This window comes from Cynocephalus volans, chromosome 6 (genome assembly GCF_027409185.1).
Source record: "Cynocephalus volans isolate mCynVol1 chromosome 6, mCynVol1.pri, whole genome shotgun sequence".
Taxonomy (NCBI): Eukaryota; Metazoa; Chordata; class Mammalia; order Dermoptera; family Cynocephalidae; genus Cynocephalus; species Cynocephalus volans.
The window spans coordinates 147797374-147818836 of NC_084465.1; positions in this window are offsets into that span (position 1 = coordinate 147797374).

Sequence of the window (21463 nt, forward strand, 5' to 3'; positions counted from 1 at the left end):
GGTTTGATTTCCACTGCAGAGCCCCGCTTTTCTTTGAGTTAGAGGATGTTTGTTCTAGAGACTCTGCTCTTGACTACCTCCCTCTGTCCTGTGCTTCCTACTGCGAGTATTCCTTAACTGTGAGTATTTTACCTAGCCTAACCCCACTGGTATTTTTCTAATATTATGATTGCAGGGTGGCTTGTGTAGAAATATACCCAAATGTGCATTTATCCAGAATTTCTTTTGAGTATTTAAAATAAAATGCTCAACATGTAGTTGAGGGGAAAGACAAAGAAACTAACATTGTTAGGTCCCTACCTGTGAGCCTGGTACGTTATATGCATTAATTAATTTAATGCACATCGTTTTTTTATGGGAGACAAAGTGGGTACAGAGAGGCTGAATGATTGCTCATGGCACACAGCTAGCAGCAGAGCAGGGATTCAAGCCTATTTCTATAACCCCAGAGTCCATGCTGTCCACTTTAGCTTGCTGCATCCCAGGAGAATGAGAAGATGATCCTCCATTTCATCAGGAAATTCAAAGACAACATTCTTGCAACACTAAATGCTAGTGTTAGAATCAGGTTCAGCTGCCAATGCCAGAAAATTGGAAACAGCAATGGCTTAAACATTTTCTCTCACACTACAGCTAATTTCACTCATACTACAAAGCAGTCTTGAGGTAGGCAGTCCAGAGCTAGCATGTCAGTTCCGTGGCAATCAGGAAGCTAGGATCCTTTTGTCTTTCTGTTCCAACATTCTCACACAGTGGCTTCCATCCTCAAGGTAACATCATGGTCCAAGATGGCTGCCAGAGTGTCAGCCATCTTGGACAATGTTTGGGTAGCTGACAGGAGAAAGAATTCTCCTCCTAGATGAGTTAGCTTCCTCTAAAGAGACTTCCAGGAAGTCCTACTCTCTCTTGTATATATTCCATTGGCAAGAACTTAGTCACATGGTTAAACTAGCTGCAAGGGAGTCTGGGAAATGTAGTCCATTTCACTGAGCACCATTGTGGTTCTGAATAAAATCCAAATTTTATTACCAATGAAGAGAATGACCATAAATATTGACTGGCAACCAGCAGCCTCTGTCACACTTAAACTACCTACAGGTGTTAGCTCCAGGGCAGATGGATGCTTACCAGCCAGCAGTACAGAATAGCTTGTGTGCCTCCCATGAGTCTGTGCAAAGCTGGTGTGACAGGAACCTTTCAGGCAGCACTGAAGATTTTATCTCACCCAAGTCTAAACATCCTTCCCCAAAGAAAAGGGGAGTTTTTAATAGTGTCTCCAATGCAACCAGGGAGCAACCATGAGGCTAAAAAGGCCAGATATAAGCAGCTGCCTTTGGAGTCCAGTCTTAGGGTCTGTCAACTGTAAACCCTTGCATTCCTGGGAGATGTACATTCAAGTGAAGAAAATGACTTTTCCCAGTCAGTGGTCCTTGCTATTCACCAAAGGGACATGTGAGGAGAGGTAAATGGCAAACACAGGGGTCTAGGTGACAAGAGTTACTCTTGACTGAAACCCATTCTGAAACCTAACCACTCAATCAGCCTGTGTAAATAATTGATACCAGATTATTTTCAGTTTTAATAGGGGAGAGGTCTTTTTTCTTAAAAGGCTCCTGAAAGTGAGCTGTAGGTGTGGTAGCCAGCCTCCAAAATGGCCCCAATGATTCTTGCTGTAAGGCATTCATACCCTTGTGTAGTTTCCTCCTACATTAAATAAGGCTGAACTTTGTGGCCATCTAGCATATTGCAAAAAGGATGGTGTGTGTTTTAGTCAGTTTCTGTTGCTTATAACAAATACACAGAACTGGGTGATTTATAAAGAAAGCAAAATTTATTGCTTACAGTTTCTGAGGCTGGGAAGTCCAAAGTCCACCTGGTGGTGGTGACAGTGACCCAGGGGTCTCACATTGCAAGATGGTGGAAGCACAGAGAGTGAGAGAAAGACAGATTCTCTTCTTCTTGTAAAGCTCTTAGAACCACGCCCTTGACCACCATTTTAATTCACAATTGCATGGTCCTATAATCCAATCACCTCTTCAAGACTCCACCTTTCAATTACCATGATAGGATTTCCCACCCTCTTAATAGTCATAGTGGGGGCCAAGTTTTTAATACATAAAACTTGGGGAAGACAATTCAAGCTGCAGTGAGTTTTGGGGGGACATAATTCAATCCACTACATTGTGTGAATTCTGAAGCTAGATCATAAAAAACACTGAAGCTTCCAACTTGCTCTCTTCGATACCTCACTGAGGGAAGCCAGCTACCATGTCATGAGGAAACTCAAGCAGCTCTGTGGAGAGGTCCACATGGCAAGGAACTGAGGCCTCTAGCCAACAGCCAACACCAGCTTTGCAGACCTGTGAATGAGCTACTTTGGAGGTGGATCTTGCAGCTTCAGGGAAACCTTCAATGACTGAAGCTCACATCTTGAGGGCAACCTCACAAAGACCCAAACCACCAAGCTCAGCTCCTTGGAAATGCTGACCCACAGAAACAATGTGAAATAGTAAATGATTATTGTTCTTTTAAGTTGCTAAGTATGGGGGTAAGGTATTTTGCAGAAACAGAAAACGTATTTAGGAGGTTTGACCTTGAACCTTAGAAAGTCAGAAAGCAAAAGGTAAACTCATGCTTGTTACAGGGAAAAGAAGAAATGTAAGACTGGGATCTGGGAGGATTATTTCGATGGCCTCATAACTTTGCCATCAGGTCTGCCCTTTTTGTCTTCAATGATGAGAGAAGAAATAGAAGCTGTCAGAAGAGTTATTTCTTCCTTTGGGAAGCCTTACATGCATGAACTTAGAACGCTACATTTGAGCCTTGCCAAGATTGTGCTGCACAGTTTATACCAAAATTTTTAAATGACTGCCTTTATTATAAGGATCTGCTACTCTCAGAGGATCGCCTGTCAGATTTATAATTGCTCCCATGTTATATCTGGTTCAGATCCATCCCACATGTATAAGGTTGCACCATGAAGAAAAATAAGCTGAACTTGGCAGAATTTTTTATTTCATTTACAATAGGTCATCTTTATTAAGTTTGGGTACTTCCAATGATGGTGGCCCAAAAAGGGTTTTATTTTTCTGTTAATCCAGAGAAGTTTCAAGTCACAGAACCATTGCATAGATGCCAGTACCACATGCAATGGAGAGAAAGCATCATATGAAGGTAAGAGGTGGCTTCTCACGGCGGATTTCTTTGATATGCCTTGCCCATGGCCTGTCTGAGAACCTCTGATAGGCCACCCACTTCACGGAGTCAGCTCTGGGATCAGGTGAATTTCTTTTGAAATACATTTGTTTTCTAAAAGGACAGTAACATGGGAGAGAATAAGAAATGTATTTGAGGTTTGTGGGATCCAAGTTGAAAGTCCAGCCAAATATGAAGACTTAGCATTAGCCATCAGGATAAATGGCTTCAGGGATGACAGACTGTAACAAGTAGTGTACACAAGCCACCTGCAGAGAATTTTTCTTCCCTTCTCATAGAGTGGAGCCTGCTGAAGGTGGCCGCAGCCCCAGGCAGCACACTGACGCTTGGGACATTTCCACATAGGGGCCCTTGCCATCTGGGTGGGAAAGACCCCTGAGAAGTGGCTCATTCTTCAAAATGGGAAAATGCTGAGCTCTGTTCTGCCACTCAAGTGAAGATGAGGGCTGCCACCTTGAGCGTCCCGTGTGGTGGAGGTAGCTGGCGGTGTTTAAACACTAGAGGGCAGCGTATGTTCACGCCAGGGAAGGATTCATTCAGAGGGAGTCACAATCCAGGCTGGTGGTGGCAATTGCTGGCAGTTTGTCCTGCAAGCCAACCCCACAGACCTGCTTATCTATCAATCTAGGTGTTTTGCTGCAACGGGCTGGCACAAAAGAAAGGCTCTTAAGGGGTTCTGCTCCTAGACTCCTATTCATTCGTGAAAATGTGCAGATAACTCACAAGCCCTTTGTAGGAAGCAATCTGGGCCCTAGGGCTAGATGGGGCCTGAAGGAGTCAAAGCTTTGTCACTGACTATGTGACGCAGGCATGTCACCCACAGAAAGGGGTGTTGGGAAGGTTAAATAAGAATGCGTGGGGAGGGCTTAGCAGAGTGCCATGAGGCGACAGTGTAGGAACCAGTGCTCCTATATGGTCCCCACTCCCCTGCAGAAGCACAGTGAGAGCCCTTCCAGAGCAAGAGACCCTCATCGACACGTGTTGAACCACAGAGAGACCTCAGTCCCCAGCCACATAACCCTGGAGCCCAGCTCCCTTCCTTGCACAGAAAGAACCTCTGGGGTATGAATCCTGCAGAGGACACAGCAGCAACCTCAGTGCAGGAGTGAGTGTCGGTGGCTGCCAACCTCGTGCCCCTCAGTCCTGCTCACCCCACCCTGAGGCAGCTCCCAGGGTGCCTTGTAACACCCCCAACGCTCACGCTGGCATGTCGGAGCAGACCATAGACGAAGTTCGATAACCTAGAACAAAGCCTAGTTACTTAGCACACATATTACCTGCTTTCAGATGAGCTCAGCCATGGAAGCTGCAGAAGTTTCTAACGACAGTGACTGCTGAGTGTTTGTGGGTGTTACAGTCTGTCGATTGTGGTGGGGATGAGTGAGCCTTGACTGACACCAGTGATCGTCATACCAATGGTGTGGTGGAAAAGCTCAGGGCCTGGAGTCTAGATTTCTCAGGGTTGGACATGGAGATTCACCAAATAGCTGGGTGGCTTGGGCATGTATGTAACCTGCTCATGCCTCAGACTCCCTGTCCGTGTAAGCGGCATGATGGCGTGGTTTTTCCCCCTCCCTTCTCACGGGACAATGGTCAGAATGAATGAAGTTAAAATACCTCATGCATGGATAGCCCTGACACTTTAAATAGCGCTTTTGTGGGGAAGAAACCAGCATGGATCTCTCGCCTTTCTGGCTGTTGTGCCAACAATGGTGCTGGCTGCCTTTGTTCTGGACTAGGTTTCCAAGGATGTTTGCAGAGCGAGCAGTCTGGGAGGACAGCAACAGTGCCTGCCTGCAGTGGAATGGGCAGGTTTGTCTACCATCCAACAAAGGTAATGTCTCCCTGTGGGGCAAAGTTCAGGCTGGCTTAATACCCATTCTAAAAAATGTGAGTTTCCTAAACTCGGGGTTCCTGCCTGGTGCAGGTCTCGCTGGGCCCTCTTCATATCACCCTGTGGGAAGCGGGGTCTAGGATCTGGTGTAAGAGAATGCTGAGGCTCTGGCTACTGCTGTGGCTGTAAGTTCATAAGTTCTGTTAGGTCTGACCCAGGAGTCTTGTGTCTTCTACCACCACCCATGAAGCGGTGGCAGGTTCACTTGTTAGATTACAAGTGGGGAAAACATCTCAGACCCATCACAGTCCTTGACAACTTTCAGCTACAGTTTACTTATTTGGTTTTGACAACAACAATACAAAGGTATTTTTATTCATTTTTGCAGATAAGACAACAGAGGCTCAGGAAGTTTAGGGACATTTCCAAGGCCAGCTAATACCTTGGCAGAGGAGATATTTATGTCTAGAAAAATAAGTGCTACATAATCAGACAACATTTTCTCCAAATTTCATTTCTCTTCCCCAACCTGGATAGGGTAACAAAGATTTACTTTGTTTTTAAAATTAATATTCAGTTCCCTACAGAGAAGTGATGTCAAATGGGTTTTGCTATATGATCCTCTTGTCCGAGGGGCCAAAGGACATAGCTTTTTCCCTCAGTCATTCAAACTGTGTCAGTTTTCCTCAGGCAGGTGGGTGACTGCTGGAACTGGAGCAGCCACACACCTGACACCTGTGCCAGGAGGCGGCAGGTGGCTTCTGGTTGTCCCCCTCTGGAAAGCTGTCAGTCCATGCCAATCAGCAGGACTCTTCCCATTAACTGACATGACTACAGGTAAGAAACCCCAAGAGACACCGCCCTCCCCATCCCAGGTCTGTGTCCTGTGAGTGCAGGGGACATGGATGGGCAGAGGCTGAGCTCGGTGTTGTGCTCAGAGAGGAAAGAGCAGCAGCTGCTCGATCGCTGCTTCCTCATTGACAAAGGATGGGCTCCAACAGGCCTGGAGGGACAGCGACAAGAGGAGGGGCCCTTCCTAGACTTGGCATCTACTAGGGGCAGGAGGACAAATGCCAGAGCTTCTCCCAAGGGATGTTAGCAGGAGTCGTGGGACCCAGAGTCCAGCAACGAAGAGATGGAAGAGAAACGGATCGTCTTGTCCCTCTCCACTTTGTGTTTTGTGATGAAAGGGACCTCTGTGGAAATTCTAAGCTCAGACTCCAAACAGCATGCATGTGTATGTTTATAGAAAAGAAGGATGGAGGTACACGCTGGAAAAGGGAAAGAAATGGGCTAGGCTGTCACTGGGTATTTCAGCAATAACCTCAGGCTTTCAGACAGAATAGAATTACTATTGTGGGGCCTAGGGGCTGTATTTGTTGTTGCTTTTGTTTGCTTGGGGGACGCATCATTTTTTTAATAGCTCCCCAGGTGATTCTGATACACTGCAAGGCCTGGGACTCAATCCTCTAGTTCTGCGCGGTCCAACATGGTCCCCTCTGGCCACATGTGACTCCTGAGTACTTGCAGTGTGATCTGGCCAAAGTGAGATGTACTGTGTCATATGGACCCCAATTTGAAAACTCCACACAAAAAATGATTGTGAACTAGTTCAATATTTTTCTATTACACATTCAAATACTATTTTTGATATATTGGGTTAAATAAAATGTATTACTGAAATTAATGTCACCTGTTTCTTTTTTCCTTTTTTGAACGGCACGGTAGAGAATCTGGTTACACGTGTGGTTTGCATTTGCAGCTCATGCTGTATTTCTGTTGGACAAGGCTGGCCTAGCAGCCATTTCGTGTTACAGAAAAGGGACAGAGATTAAGTGGCTCACATAACGTCACAACCCCAGTTAGTGGCAGAGCTGGATCTAAGGCAGCAATCCTCTTACCCAAGCCCAGATTCAGAGCCAGGGTGGCCACATGTTGACTCTGGATAAAGCCCCCCAATTCTTTAGAGTTTTTGAAGGAATCTTGGTTTTATAGGAAGGGACATGGATGTTTTCTTTGTTGCTGGAAGCATGCAGCACAATGCCCAGGCACAGGATACAGGTTGTTAAGTTAATTAATCCTTCATGCTTGCTGCCTCTGGGTGTGAAACGCTCATCCTACAATGCCTTTGCAATGCTGTCCCCTGCTGGCTGGTCATTGGAAGTGCTCAGTGAGGTCCCCCAGAAGTTGCTTGGGGGTGTATATTGCACATGTATTGTGTACACAGTATACACGTGTCCTGTAGGTTGTGTGTTGCATCTGCATGTCCTGTGCGTTGTGAGATTGTATGGTGTGCACATATACTGTGCATTGTATGGTTCATGTGTATGTTGTGTCTGCATGTGTTGTGTGTTTTTTGTGAGCTTGTATCAAGTGCACGTGTACTGTGTGTTGTGTGTGTTGCATGTGTGTGTTGTGTGTGCTGTGAGCTTGTGTTGAGTGCACACATACTATGTGTTGTATGTGTTGCATGTGTGTATTGTGACTTCATGTGTTGTGTGTATTGTGTGAACTTGTGTTAAGTGCACATGTACTATGTGTCATGTGTTGCATGTGTGCTGCCCACTTGTGTTGTGTGTGTTGTGAGCTTGCATGAGTGCATGTGTACTGGGTGTTGTGTGCATTGCATGTGTGTGTTATGACTGCATGTGTCATGTGTGTTGTTTTGAGTACACATGTACTTTGTGTTGTGTATTGCATGTGTGTGTTGTCATCCTGTGCTGTGTGTGTTGTATGGGCTTGTACTGAGTACACATGTACTGTGTGTTGTGTGTGTTGCATGTGTGTGTTGTGTGAGCTTGTGCTGAGTGCACACATACTATGTGTTGTGTGTTGCATGTGTGTTGCTCGCATATGTTGTATTGTGTGAGTTTGCAATGAGTGTACGTGTACTGTGTGTTGTGTGTATTGCATGCATGTGTTATGACTGCATGTGTCATGTGTGTTGTATGAGCTTGTGAAGAGTGCACATGCATTGTGTGTTATTTGTTGCATGTGTGTGTGGTGTGTGCATTGTGCATGTGGGTGAAGATGCATGTGCACATTTGCACTTCTTTTAATGCTCCAAAGGTGACAGTGTCCCTTAGCTTAACTCTTTTCTCCCACCCTTGTAGCAGTAGACACCTGTCCCAAACATCCTCAGGCAGTTGTGGGAGAGTCCCCTGTTTACAAATGGGGCCCCCAAATCCCATCAGAGTCTTGTTGCAGCATTGTCTTCTTTCCTCAGCACTAAATTATTCCCATGATAGCCCAGAATGTCCTCTGCAGGCCTCAAGAAGTCTCAAGTAGGAAACTCTAGTTCAAGGCTGTCTTTGTGGTTCAGATGTTCCAGGCCCTGCGTGAAACAGCTTGCTTCCAGGCCCTGAGGCGATGTTTGCTGGGGGAGGTGGCAATGAGTGATTGAAGGCAGCTGTGGAAGAGCTGGAGGCTCCAAGGTGGAGGAAGCCCTTGTCTTGTGCCAGACAAGAAAAAAATGAGACATGAATATCTAATGGCTGAGCTTCCTGGAGAGCCCCAATACATGTGGAACAAATGTTCGCGCATTGGAAACACATGTAAACCAGCGGCTGAATGGTCCTTGCTCTCCTGCATGAAGGCCCGTCCAAGGAGGGCACACAGAGGATCCTGATGGCTTTCCTTCATTAACTTTTGTAAGAGTAAAATGCAATCACAATATCTCTAGACACCACACAGATAACCTATGAATTCACTCTAAAAAACATTATCTCTTTCCTCCAAGGGGCAATGAAGTTGTGGTTTCTGGCTAATAATCTAATGACTGGTATCCAGATGATCTTAGCAAATCATCTCACTTTCTGAGATGGTTTCCTTAGTCATAAAATGTCCCACTTTTCTCAATAGGATAACTGTGAAGATCGCTTGAGATCCTATACGTCAGTGTGTTGGCCCTGGCTGCACATTTAGAAACATTGATGCCTGTGTCCTTATCCAGATCAATCAAATCAGAATTCTTGGGTGTTTGGATTAGCATCAGTGATGTTATAGGAACTCTCCCAGTTGATTCTACTATGCAGCTACAGCCACTACACATAAAAGCCCCTCCGAGAACGTCAGCAAACTCTACAGGCTTGAGAAATTTTGAGTATCATTCGCATGTGGAAACCAGAAACTCTCCGCAGATAGACGATCTGGGAGGCTGTGGCCGTGCCAGGCTTCCTCTGGTTAATTCCCCCTTTTCCCAAACCCTGGGCTTGTGGCAAGTGTCACATGACTGGCATTCCTCTCATTCTGCTCTTGGGTGCTTTAGCAGCAGGTGACGGGGTGCAGGGCTGGGTCGGTGGAAATGGTAAATCAGCTGACTGCCATCTTACTCAACCTGGGCACGGGCAATTTTGGCTGTGGGTGGAGCTGGGATCAACTGTCCCCATGGGAAATACAAGCCTCAGGGTCAGCCCTCCCTTACTCTTTGGCATTTAGGTTCGGCTCCCTTCTCCTTACCTCTGACCTGTCCTCTGTCCCCCGACATTCCCCTGCCTTTGCTGGACCCTTCCTGAGGATACCCAGGAGGTGGGAAAGGAGAGGGGCTCATTTCTGTCCCATCTCCAGCCCTGCGCAGCCATAGGTCCCAGGACAGTGTTCAGGTGCCCAGACCAAAAATGGAGGGCAAGGGGAGAAAAATTTGTTCTTTTTTATTATTTTCCATGGGCCTCTTGGTTAGGAAAAGTCAGCTCCGACCCCCAGGGAGAGGCTGGGAAGGTCATTCCTCCAGGGCAGAAATTCTTCACGGAGGTAGGATGACGTCGTGCCCTACCACGCAAGCCACACGCCACCTTCAGCCATATCCTGGCATTGTGAGAGGGACCCCTAAGGACCTACCAAAAATGAGAAATGCTGCCCCATCTGCTCTCAAGCGACCCCTATCCTGGGGTGGCTTGACTGTCTCTTCCCCTAGGGGTGTGTTTTAGGAGTGGTAGATGCCTGTCCTTAAACGTTCTTTGGCCCCAAATCAAGGAATGTGTGGAAAGTTTGAGGAGATCAAATACAGTCTAGAGAGATTATGAAAAACATGTTAGTCCTTTTCTGAAGGGCAACACAATTTGAATTCAAATTCCTCATTTGGTAGGCTCTGGTTTCCTCCGCTGTCCTCCTGTTCTGCCTGGGTACTTGGCCACACAGCCACAGTTTACATTTCCCAGCCTTCCCTGTAACTAGGCGTAGTCACGCAGCTATGTTCTCATCAAGGGAACGTGAGCAGGAGAGATCGGTTCTGCGTCACTTACTCAAGATGGAATTTACTGCCCTGGACTCTCTCTCTCCCTCTCCTGCCTTTAGTGACATCTCATGACCGGGCCTCAGCTTCACAGCCAAAAGCAATGCCTTAGAAGATGATGGAGTCACAGGACAGACATCTGGGTCCTTGCTAGTGTGTCAAAGCACTGATTTACTTAGCAGAGCCAGTCCCCCAATGTGGGGACTGTCACATGAGAGAAAAGGAAACATCTGTCTTCCTTATCACACACTATTTTTGGTTTCTTTGGCAGCTTAGCCTTGACCCTAGTCCACTCTCTGCCCACACAAGTTTCATGGACATTTCCTCTGTATCACGGTTTCACTCTCGCATGACTATCAACTCCTACCTTCTCAAGACTGGCAACTTGCCTGCCTCTATTTCCAAAAGACCTTGAATTCCATCATTCTTTCTTATAATCCCAGGAGTGGCAAAGGGTTATTACAATGAAGAACATCCTACTTACAGGTTAGGCTATGAAGTTAGAGCATAAGGTCAAAATCACAAGTCAAAGTGAGGCTTGAATAGTGCTTTTCGAAGTTTCCATGATAAGAGCATCTCTCAATATGCCAAACATCCATGCCAGACAAAATATTTGGGTTACATTTACAAGCTATGGAGTAGAAGAAATGTCCTTAAATTGTGTTCAGTGTGGCAAGATGCTCACAACATGAGAAAGGCTTGGGTTTTGAGACAGACAGAACAGAGAGCAGATTCTCATGCTCAGATTGTCACGCTCGTCTCACCTTAGGGCAGGGGTTCTCAACCAGAGGTGATTCTGACTCTCCACACCCCCCTCACCACCGGGGGGACATTTGGCAATCTCTGGAGACATTTTTGATTGCTATGAATGCGGTGGAGCTGCTACTGGCATCTGGTGGGTAAAGGCAGAGGTGCCACTAAACATGTCACAAGGCACAGGACAGCCCCCATAACAAAGAATTATCTGCCCCCGAATGTCAATAGTTCTGAGGTGGAAACACCCTGCTCTATAGCATAGGCTTATTGAGATGAACAGCAGGGCAGATGTTGTGTATGCATCTTCCAGAGCTCTGCTCAGCCCCTTCCCTGACTTGTACAAGTTTATTTTAATTTGAATAAGTTAAATGTGCTGCTGGTTCTACTCCTTTGAGCCAAACAGGATTCGAATGACAAGATCAAGGATTCTTGGCAATTCCTCGATGTCCTGGTGTCCTAAAGACCAAAGATGTCCAATTAGGGTCAATCCTGGGCTGGTTCCAGAAGTTTCATCAATACCAATGTATAGTGCTTTACCTTGTCTAAATTTTTGCTGTTTAAGTGGCACGGGCCCCTCATCTTCTGCTGAAAGAATACTCTGCAGACTTCCTGCTTTCCTTGTCGGGTACACTGTCGACAAAAGCCAGTCTCAAAGCTTCTCTCCTTCATTGCATCCTGGAGTATCTCAAGCAACGCCTCCCTCACGCCAGCGCCACACCACATTAGACAGTTTCTCTCCCCGTGGTTCCTTCTGCTGGCAATGACCCTGCTGTGGGCCTGCATCACTCAGGTAATGAGATGCCAGACGTGAATGGACAGCATCTGGTGGGGTCCATGGGCGGTTTCCAGCCCTGTCCTGGGAGGCACGTGGGGCAGCGCCAGGGTAGGCAAGAAGGGAGGCTTCAGAAAGCTTCAGTGCCTGACCAGCTCCAAAAGGCACTCATTTCACTATCCTTGTGAATGCCCTTGATAGTGGACAAGCCCATGAACACACCCCTGGACAGATGGTGAGCTCACCACCATCACAATGATGACAAAAACCACAACGCTACTGAGGTTCTCTTGTGCTTTGGGCACTGCACCTGCTGCTTTACATACGTGATCTCCTTTAACCCTCACAACATGCTGGGCCTCACTCCAGGTGTCCGTTCTAGTCACTGGGAAAACAACAGAGAACAAAGCAGACAAAAATCCCTGCTCTCAGAGAGGCTGAATTTTACTGAGGAAATAGAAAAACAAAATAAATAAAATACGTAGTATTGAAATTCAATACCCATCTGTGATAAACAGCAACTAGGAATAGAACTTTTTTAGTATGCTAAAGGGAAAGTCTAATAGAACCTCCAACAAACATCTCACTCAGTGATTAATTACTGAAGGCTTTCCCCAGAGATGAGGAAAGAAACACCAAGGTCTGCTCTCACCACTTCTGTTTATTCTGGTACTGGAGTTCCTAGCTAGTGCAATTAGAAAAATAAATTGATACATGAATAATAAAATTTATAAAAAATAATACTGCCATGATTGGCAAGCACCATGATTTGGAACATAGGGAATAAACTATTTTAATAAATAAATGAATTTCTCAAGGTCACTGCATTCAAGGTTAACTTTTTAAAAACTGGATTGTGTGTGTGTGTGTGTGTTTTTATTGAAACATAATTGCATGTGCATATCTGGGGGGTACAGAGCTGAATATCAATACTTGTGTGCAAAATGTGATGCTCAAATCAGGATAATTAGTATATTCATCCTTACACATTGTAATCATTTTTGTGGCCCTTTACTAATTTTTCACTAACCACCTCTCCCCTTCCCACCTCTGTTGGCCTCAGTTCTGTTCTCTCCTTTTGAAAGTTCAACAAATTATTGTGATTTTTATATCTTTTTTTTTTTTTTTCTTATTCTTTTAGCTCCCACTTACGAGTGAGGACATGAGGTATTTCTCTTTCTGTGCCTGGCTTATTTCACTTAACATAATTTTCTCTAAGTTTATCCATGTTGCTGCAAATGGCAGAATTTCATTTTTTTCTACAGCTGAGTAGTATTCCGTTCTGTATATATACCACATTTTCCCTATCTGTTCTCTGTCAATGGAACAGATGAACAGATAGGGCTATTGGCTATTGTAAATAGAGCTGCAATAAACATGAGAGTGCAGGTATCCCTTTGACACAATGATTTCCATTCCTTTGGGTATATGCCCAGCAGTGTGATTGCTGGATCTTATGGCAGTTCTATCTGTACTTACTTATTTGAGGAACCTCCATACTGTTTTCCATAATACTGAACTAATTTACAGTCCCACAAACAGTGTAGGAGGGACTTTCTCCACATCCTCACCAGCATTTATTATTCTCTGCCTTTTTGATAAGGGCCAGTCTAACTGTGGTGAGATGCTATCTCCGTGTGGTTTTGATTTGCATTTCCCTAATTATTAGAGGTGTTGACCATTTTTTCATGTGTCTGTTGGCCATTTGTACATCTTCCTTTGAGAAATGCCTATACGGCTCCTTTGCCCTTTTTTTAAATGGGGTACTTGTTTTTTTACTGTTAAGTTGTTTGAGCTCTTTGCATATTCTGGATATTAATTCCTTGTCAGATGAATAGTTTACAAATATTTTCACTCTGTTAATTGTTTCTTTTACTGGTAGACACTTTTTAGTTGGTTATTATCTAATTTGTTTACTTTTTGTTGTTGTCGACTGTGCTTTTGAGGTCTTATTCACCAAGTCTTGGCCCAGTCCCGCTCCCTGAAGTGTTCCCCCTATGTTTTCTTTCAAGAGTTTTATAGTTCCTGGTCTTTTATTTAAATCTTTAATTCATTTTGAGTTGATTTTGGTATGTATGGAGAGGTACAGGTCTAGTTTCATTCTTCTACATATGGATGTTCCATTTTCCCAGCACCATTTATTGAACAGGCAGTCTTTTCCCTAATGTGTGTCCTTGTTTCCTTTGTCAAAGATCAGTTGGTTGTAAGTATGTGGGTTGATTTCTGGGTTCTTTATTTTGTTCCATTGGTCTGAGTGTCTGTTTTTATGCCAGTACTATGCTGTTTTGGTTACTATAGCTTTGTAGTATAATTTGAAGTCAGCTAGCATTATGCCTCCAGCTTTATTTTTTTGCTCAGGATTGCTTTGGCTATTTGTGGCCTTTTGTTGTTCCATATGAATGTTAGGATTGTTTTTTCTAGTTCTTTGAAAAATGTCACTGGCATTTTGATGGGGATTGGATTGAATCTGTAAATTGCTTTGGTTAATATGGACATTTTCACAATGCCAGTTTTTCCAATCCAAGAGCATGGAATGTCTTTCCATCTTTTTGTATCATCTTTAATTTCTTCCAGCAGTGATTTGTAGTTCTCATTGTAGAGATCATTCACTTTTGGTTAAGTTTATTCCTAGATATTTTTCTTTCTTTCTTTCTTTCTTTCTTCTTTTTTTTTCATGACTGTTATAAATGGGCTAACTTTCTTGATTTCTTTTTCTGCTAGTTCATTACTGGAATGTAAAAATGCTACTGATTTTAGCATGTTGATTTTACATCCTGCAACTTTACTGAAATCATTTATCAGCTCTAAGAGTTTTTTTGTAGAGTCTTTATGTTTTTCTATATATAAGATCATGTCATCTGCAAACAGGGACAGTTTGACTTTGTCTTTTCCAATCTGGATGCACTTTATTTCTTTCATTTGCCTGATTGCTCTAGCTAGTACATCCCATACTATGTTAATAGGGGTGGTGAGAATGGGCATCCTTGTCTTTTTCCTGTCCTTATCATCCATTCAGGATGATATTGGCAGGGTGCTTGTTATATATGGCTTTTATTGTTTTGAGATACATCCCTTCTATTCCTAATTTGCTGAAAGTCTTTATCATGAAATGATGTTAAATTTTGTCAAATGCTTTTTCAGCATCTATTGAGATGGTCATGTTTTTTGCCCTTGATTTTGCTGATGTGACATATGTATCTCATTTATTGACTTGTATATGTTAAACCATCCTTGCATCCCTGAGATGAATCCCACTTGATCATGGTGTATAATTTTTTTAGATGTGTTGCTGGATTCTGTTGAGGATTTTTGTATTGATGTCCATCAGAGATATCGGCCTGTAATTTTCTTTTTTGTTGTATCTTTGTCTGGTTTTGGTATCAGGGTGATGCTTGCCTCATAGAATGAGTTTGGGAGAATGGTCTCTGTTTCAATTTTTTGGAATGGTGGAAGATAACTAGTATTAATTCCTCTCTAAAGGTTTGGTAGAATTCAGCAGTAAAGCTGAATCCTGTCCTGGGCTTTTCTTTGTTGGGTGGGTGCTAATTACTGCTTCAATCTTGTTGCTTGTTACTGGTCTGTTCAGGTTTTCTATTTCTTCTTGTTTCAGTTGCAGTAGTTTGTACGTGTCCAGAAATTTATTCATTTTCTCCAGGCTTTTAAATTTGTTGGGGTATAGTTGTTTATAATGGTCTCTAATGATTCTTTGTGTTGCTGTGGTATCAATTATAATGTCTCCTTTTTCATTTCTAATTTTTATTTGAGTCTTCTCTCTTCTTTTTTTAGTTAGCCTAGCTAATGGTTTGTCTGTTTTGTTTACCTTCTCAAAGAAACCAACTTTTTGTTTCATTGATGTTGTTTATTGTTTTTTGGCCTCTATTTCATTTAGTTCTGCTCTTATCTTAATTATTTATTTCCATCTACTAATTTTGGGATTGGATTGTTCTTGTTTCTCTAGTTTTATGAGATGTAACATTAGGTTGTTTATTTGAAATCTTTCTATTCTTTTGATGTAAGCATTTATTGCAATAAACTCCCCTCTTACTACTGCTTTTGCAGTATCCCACAAGTTTTGTTATGATGTGTCTTTATTTTTATTTGTTCCAAGAAATTTTTTGATTTCCTGTTTAATTTCTTCTTGGACCCATAGGTCATTCAGGAGCATTTTGTTTAATTTCCATGCATTTTTATAGTTTCCAGAATATCGCTTGTTATGATTTTGAATTTTAATCTGTTGTGGTCTGAAAAAATACTTGAAATGATTTCAGTTTTTTAAAATTTGTTGAGACTTGGTTTGTGACCTAACATATGGTCTATCCTAGAGAATATTCCATGTGCTGATGAGAAGAATTTGTATTCTGTTGTTGTTGGATGAAATGTTCTGTAGATATCTTTCAGTTCCAATCAGTCTTAAGTGTAGTTTAAATCCTGTGTTTCTCTGTTGACTTGGTGCCTAGATGATTTGTCCAATGCTAAGAGAAGGGTGTTTAAGTCCCCAACTGCTACCATATTGGGGTCTATATTTTCTTTAGGTCTAACAGTGATTGCTTTATATATCTGGGTGCTCCAGCATTGAATGCATGTGTATTTATGATTGTTATGTCTTCTTCCTGAATAGATCCCTTTATCATTATGTAATGGCCTTCTTGGTCTCTTTTTATGGTTTTTGGTTTAAAGTCTATTTTACCTGATATAAGAATAGCTACTCCAGCTTCTTTTCAGTTTCCATTTGTGTGGTATATCTTTTTCATCCCTTCACTATTACTCTGTGTGTGTCTTTACAGATGAGGTTGGTCTCTTGAAGACAGTGTATAGTTAGGTCTAGCTTTTTAATCCAGTCAGTCAATCTCTCTGTCTTTTGAGTGGGGAATTTAATCCATTTACATTTAGGGTTGTTATTGAAAGGTATTGTCTTATTCCTGGCATTTTATTGATTTTTGTTTGGATGTTTTCAATATCTTTTATTCCTTTCCTCCCCTTTTATTGTTTGTGTTCAGTGTTTGTTGGTTTTTTGAGGTGGCAAGATATAGTTTCTTTCTCTCATTTGCATTTTTGTTCTACCAGTGGGTTTTGTTTTTTCTTGTGTATTCATAATACTGATTATCATTTTTCAGATTCCAGATGCAGGACTCTTGAGGATTTCTTGTAGGGCTGGTCATGTGGTGGTGAACTCCCATAGATTTTATTTGTCTGTGAAATATACTATTTCTCCCTCATTTCTGAAGGATAGCTTTACTCAGTATAGTATTCTTGGCTAGCAGGGTTTTTTTCTTTTGGTATTTTGAATATATCATCCCATTCTCTTCTGGCTTTAAAGTTTCTGTTGAGAAGTCTGCTAGTCTGATGGGCACTACCTTATAGGTGACTTGACACTTTTTTCTTTCTGTCTTTGAGATTCTCTTTGTCTTTCAGTTTTGCCAGTTTGACTGTAATGAGTCTCGGAGAAGACCTTTTTGGTTCGAATCTGTTTAGGGATCTTTGAGCCTCCTGGATCTGAAAGTCCATGTCTCCCCCTATACTTGGGCAGTTTTCTGTTATTGTTTTGTTGAATAGGTTTTCAATGACTTTTCTTTTCTCCTCTCCTTCCAGAACACCCATGATTCAAATGTTTGTATGCTTAGGGTGGTTTTCTAGCTCTCTTAAATTTTCTTCATTTTTTAACTTCTTTTTTCTTTCTTTTTGTCTGCCTGGGTTAGTTTGAAAAGACTGTCTTCAAGATCAGAAATTCTTTCTTCTGCTTGCTCTAACCTGCTGTTTAAGCTCTTGGTTTTATCTTCTATTTCATTGCATGACTCCTTTAGTTCCAGGAGTTCTGCTACATTCTTTTTTAATCATCAATCTCTTTGTGAATTTCCTCTTTCATAGCCCAGATACTCTTTCTCATTTCATTGTGTTGTTTAACTGGGTCTTGTTGTATCTCATTGAGTTCCCTTAAGATCATTACCTAGAATTCTTTTTCAGAAATTTCAGGGATTTCTTGCTCTGTGGGGTCTGGTACTTGAGAATTGTTGTATTCCTTCTTGTTTTTTCTTATTTCTTGTATCTCTCCATTGATGTCTTATCATCTGGTATAGCAGTTGTTTCTTCTATTACTCTGGAGAAGGACTATTTAAGGAGAAGGACTTCCTCCTGTAGATGTGCTTTATATTGACCATTGAGTAGGGTGTTTTAGTATTGGTTCTGGGTAGAGGCAGTAGTGTAGTCTCCATGTGGGTACTGCAACCATATTCAGTGTTGGATTTGCATGTGAGTGCCTCTGTGCTCTAGGCACTGGGGCACTTAGTGATTCCTTGCTGAGGTTAGTGACCTGTTCTGGTTCATTGGGAGTGTGGGCAAGCTCTTAAGAACTTGGGAGAAGCACTTGGGTTCCCTGTTGATCTTTGGCTGAGGTGAGTAAACCTGGGCAGGCTTGTTGGCACCCCAGTTAGTTTCCTATGACCCTGATGAGTGCAGTGGGATATATTAAAGCTCCTCAGTTTGAATGGGTGACCCTTGGAGGGAGCCTCTTTCCTCTTTCCTACAGGCAGAGTCTCCTGGGTCCTTGCTCCCAATAGGGGGATGAATTGGTGGTGGTTGGGAATTTTCTTCCTTACTCTATTTGGGTATCTTCATTTCTACACTCAGGGGATTCTGCTTGTGTCTCCCCCTGGATCAAGGTAGTCGTGTGAGCTTTGCATGCACCTCCCACCCCCATGTGAGCTACCATATGTGACAGTGTAATTCCCCTTGTGGGTTGGGTCACTGGGTCACAGGTCTGTACTCGCTCACCTCTGTCCCCAGGCTCTGATGGTGACTGTCTTTTGTCAATAAAATGCAGTGGTCTATGGGCTGCCTGCATGGCAGAGGTCTCTGCTGCTGTGGTGGCAAGCTGCCTTTGTGGTAGAAGTGGCTGTGGCAGTGGCTGTGGTGTACCACCCATGTGGCAGTAGTGTCTGCAGCTGTGGCAGGGACTGCCACGGCTGCTGAGGTCTCTGTGCACAACTTTCTGCTTTCTGCCGGTCTGGTGGGGGCTACCCACAGCTGCTGAGGTCCCCAGGCACATTTCCTACCTTCTGCCAGTCTGGCAGAGAGCTGCCCCTCAATTGTGTTTACAGCAACAAACAATCAGAAAATTAAATTTAAAATGCCATTTACAATAATGTTAAAAAGTCAATTATCTAGTGACTAAGGATGTTCAGGATCTCTACACTAACTACAAATATTGATGTAAATTAAAGAAAACCTAAATAAATGAAGGAATATCTCATGATCATATATTAGAAGGATGAATGTCAAAGATTGCAATTCTCCCCACATTCTCAATGTAATGTGATTCCATTAAAACAACCAGCCATTTTTATGTCAATTAGTTGATTATAAATTTTATACTGATGTGCAAAGGGCCAAGAATAGCAAAGAAAGACTTGAAGCAGAACAAAGCTGGAAAATAGACACTATCAGATATCAAGTTTATCATGATGCTACTGTAATGAAGAAAATGTGGTATTGGCTCATGAAGAAAAGAAATAGAGGAAAGGAAAAGAATATGGAGTCCAGAGACAGATCACCACATATATGTTCATTTGATTATGACAGTGCAGTGGGAAAAGATGTTCTTTTCAATCAGTGGTGCCTAGGGGTACTGGGTATTTATGTGAAGGAAAAATGAATCTTTATCCCTTGCATGGTCTATTAATAAAATCAATTCCAGCTGGACTGTAGATCTAAATATGATAGGTAAATCGTAAAGTTCTAAAGGCTAATACAGGAGAATATTTTCATGGCTTTGGGTAGGTGAAGTGTTCTTAAACACACACACAAACACACCCAGACTGACTTAAAAATAAGTAATTGGAATATATTAAAATTAAGAACTCCTGTTAATCAAAAGACACTACTAAGAAAATGAAAAGGCAAGCCATGAAGTGGAGAAGACACCTGCAATACATATCCCAATGAAGGACTCATATCTAAAACATATAAAGAATTCCCACAAATCAAAAAAATTTGGGGTAGACAACCCAAAAGAAACATTACAAAATTCTTGAATAGGCATGTAACAGAAGATGAGATGGCCATTAATATCCGAAAAAGTATTTAACTTCATTAGTCATCAAAGAAATACAAATTAAAACCACAATGAAGTATTTGTACACACACAACATAATGGTTCATATTTTTTAAATGATTGACAACATAAAGCATTGGCGTAATGATTAATTTTATGTGTCAACTTGATTGTGTCATGAGGTGTCCAGATTAAACATTATTTCTGTGTGTGTCTATGAGGGTGTATCTGGATGAGATTAACGCTTGAATCAGTGGGTTCAGTAACGTAGGTTGTTCTCCCCAATGTGGGTGGGCATCATTCAATCCATTGAGAGCTTGAATAAAACAAAAAGGCAGAGGAAGGAGGAATTTAACCCTTGTTTTTCCTGCCTGCCCTCTTGAGCTGGGAAATCAGTCTTCTTCTGCCTTTGGACCAGGATTTACACCATTGAATCTCCTGGTTCTCAAGCCTTTGGACTCAGGCTCAGACTGGAATTACATCACTGGTTTTCCTGGGTCTCCAGCTTACAGATGACAGATGGTGGGATTTCTCAGCCTCCATAATCACATGAGCCAATTCATCACAGTAAACCTTCACATATAGATAATCTCCTATTAGTTCTGTTTCTCTGGAGAACCCTTACTAATACAGTTGGTGAGCTGTGGAGCAAGGGAACTATATCCACTGCCAGTGGTAGTATAAATTGGTACAACCACTTTGGAAAACTGGCTGGAAATATCTATCAAAACTGAACATACATGAATGCTATGACCCAGTAATTCCGTTCTTCAGTATGCACCCATGATGTTCACCAAAAGACATGGGCAAGAACAGCCCCAAACTGAAAACAACACAAATGGAAAATGAAATGATGGTCTATTCGTGCAATGACATATACACAGCAATGAAAATGAAAAAGGTTACTCTGTCCTGCAACAACATGAATGAATCTTGAAAAGAATATTGAGGGGGAAAACAGACACAAAAGAGAACATACTTCACAATTCCATTTATATAAAGCTCAAAAATAGACAAATCAAGTCTGTTGCAATAGAAATCAAGATGGAGGTTACAATTGGGATTGGGGGTACTAAGTATGAAGGGCTTCTGGGATGCTGGACAAGTCCTGAGTCTAGACCTGGTTGTTACAGAGCATGTACATAGTAAAACTCATCAAGATGTAATATCTCAGTTTAAAGAATTACTCCATTAAGTAAATTTATAGGGTTAAAAAGATGCTCTTCTGGTTTATTCTCTATGCAAGTGGGATGTAGTGAGGCAGTTCAGGGGTGCAGAAGCAGGGGGCTGAGGGTACATATCTAGAATTTGAAGTGCCTAGTCCTTTGTAATCACCTGCACAGCCACCTCCTCTACTGCTAACTTGAGAAAAGGGGGTGAGGGGAAGCCTAATGATCACTTAAAATTGCTCTTCTAACCAAAAATCATACCATCACTTATGTCCAGAGTTATTTCTGGGGGAAATGGATACTTTTCAACCACAGTGGGTGAGAGTGTAAATTGGAGGTTAATTTGGAAGTTATTGGTCACAGGTTTTAAGATGCACAACTTTTAACCCAGCAATTACAGTTCTAGGAGTCAGCACACTTGCACAAAGATCCTTATACA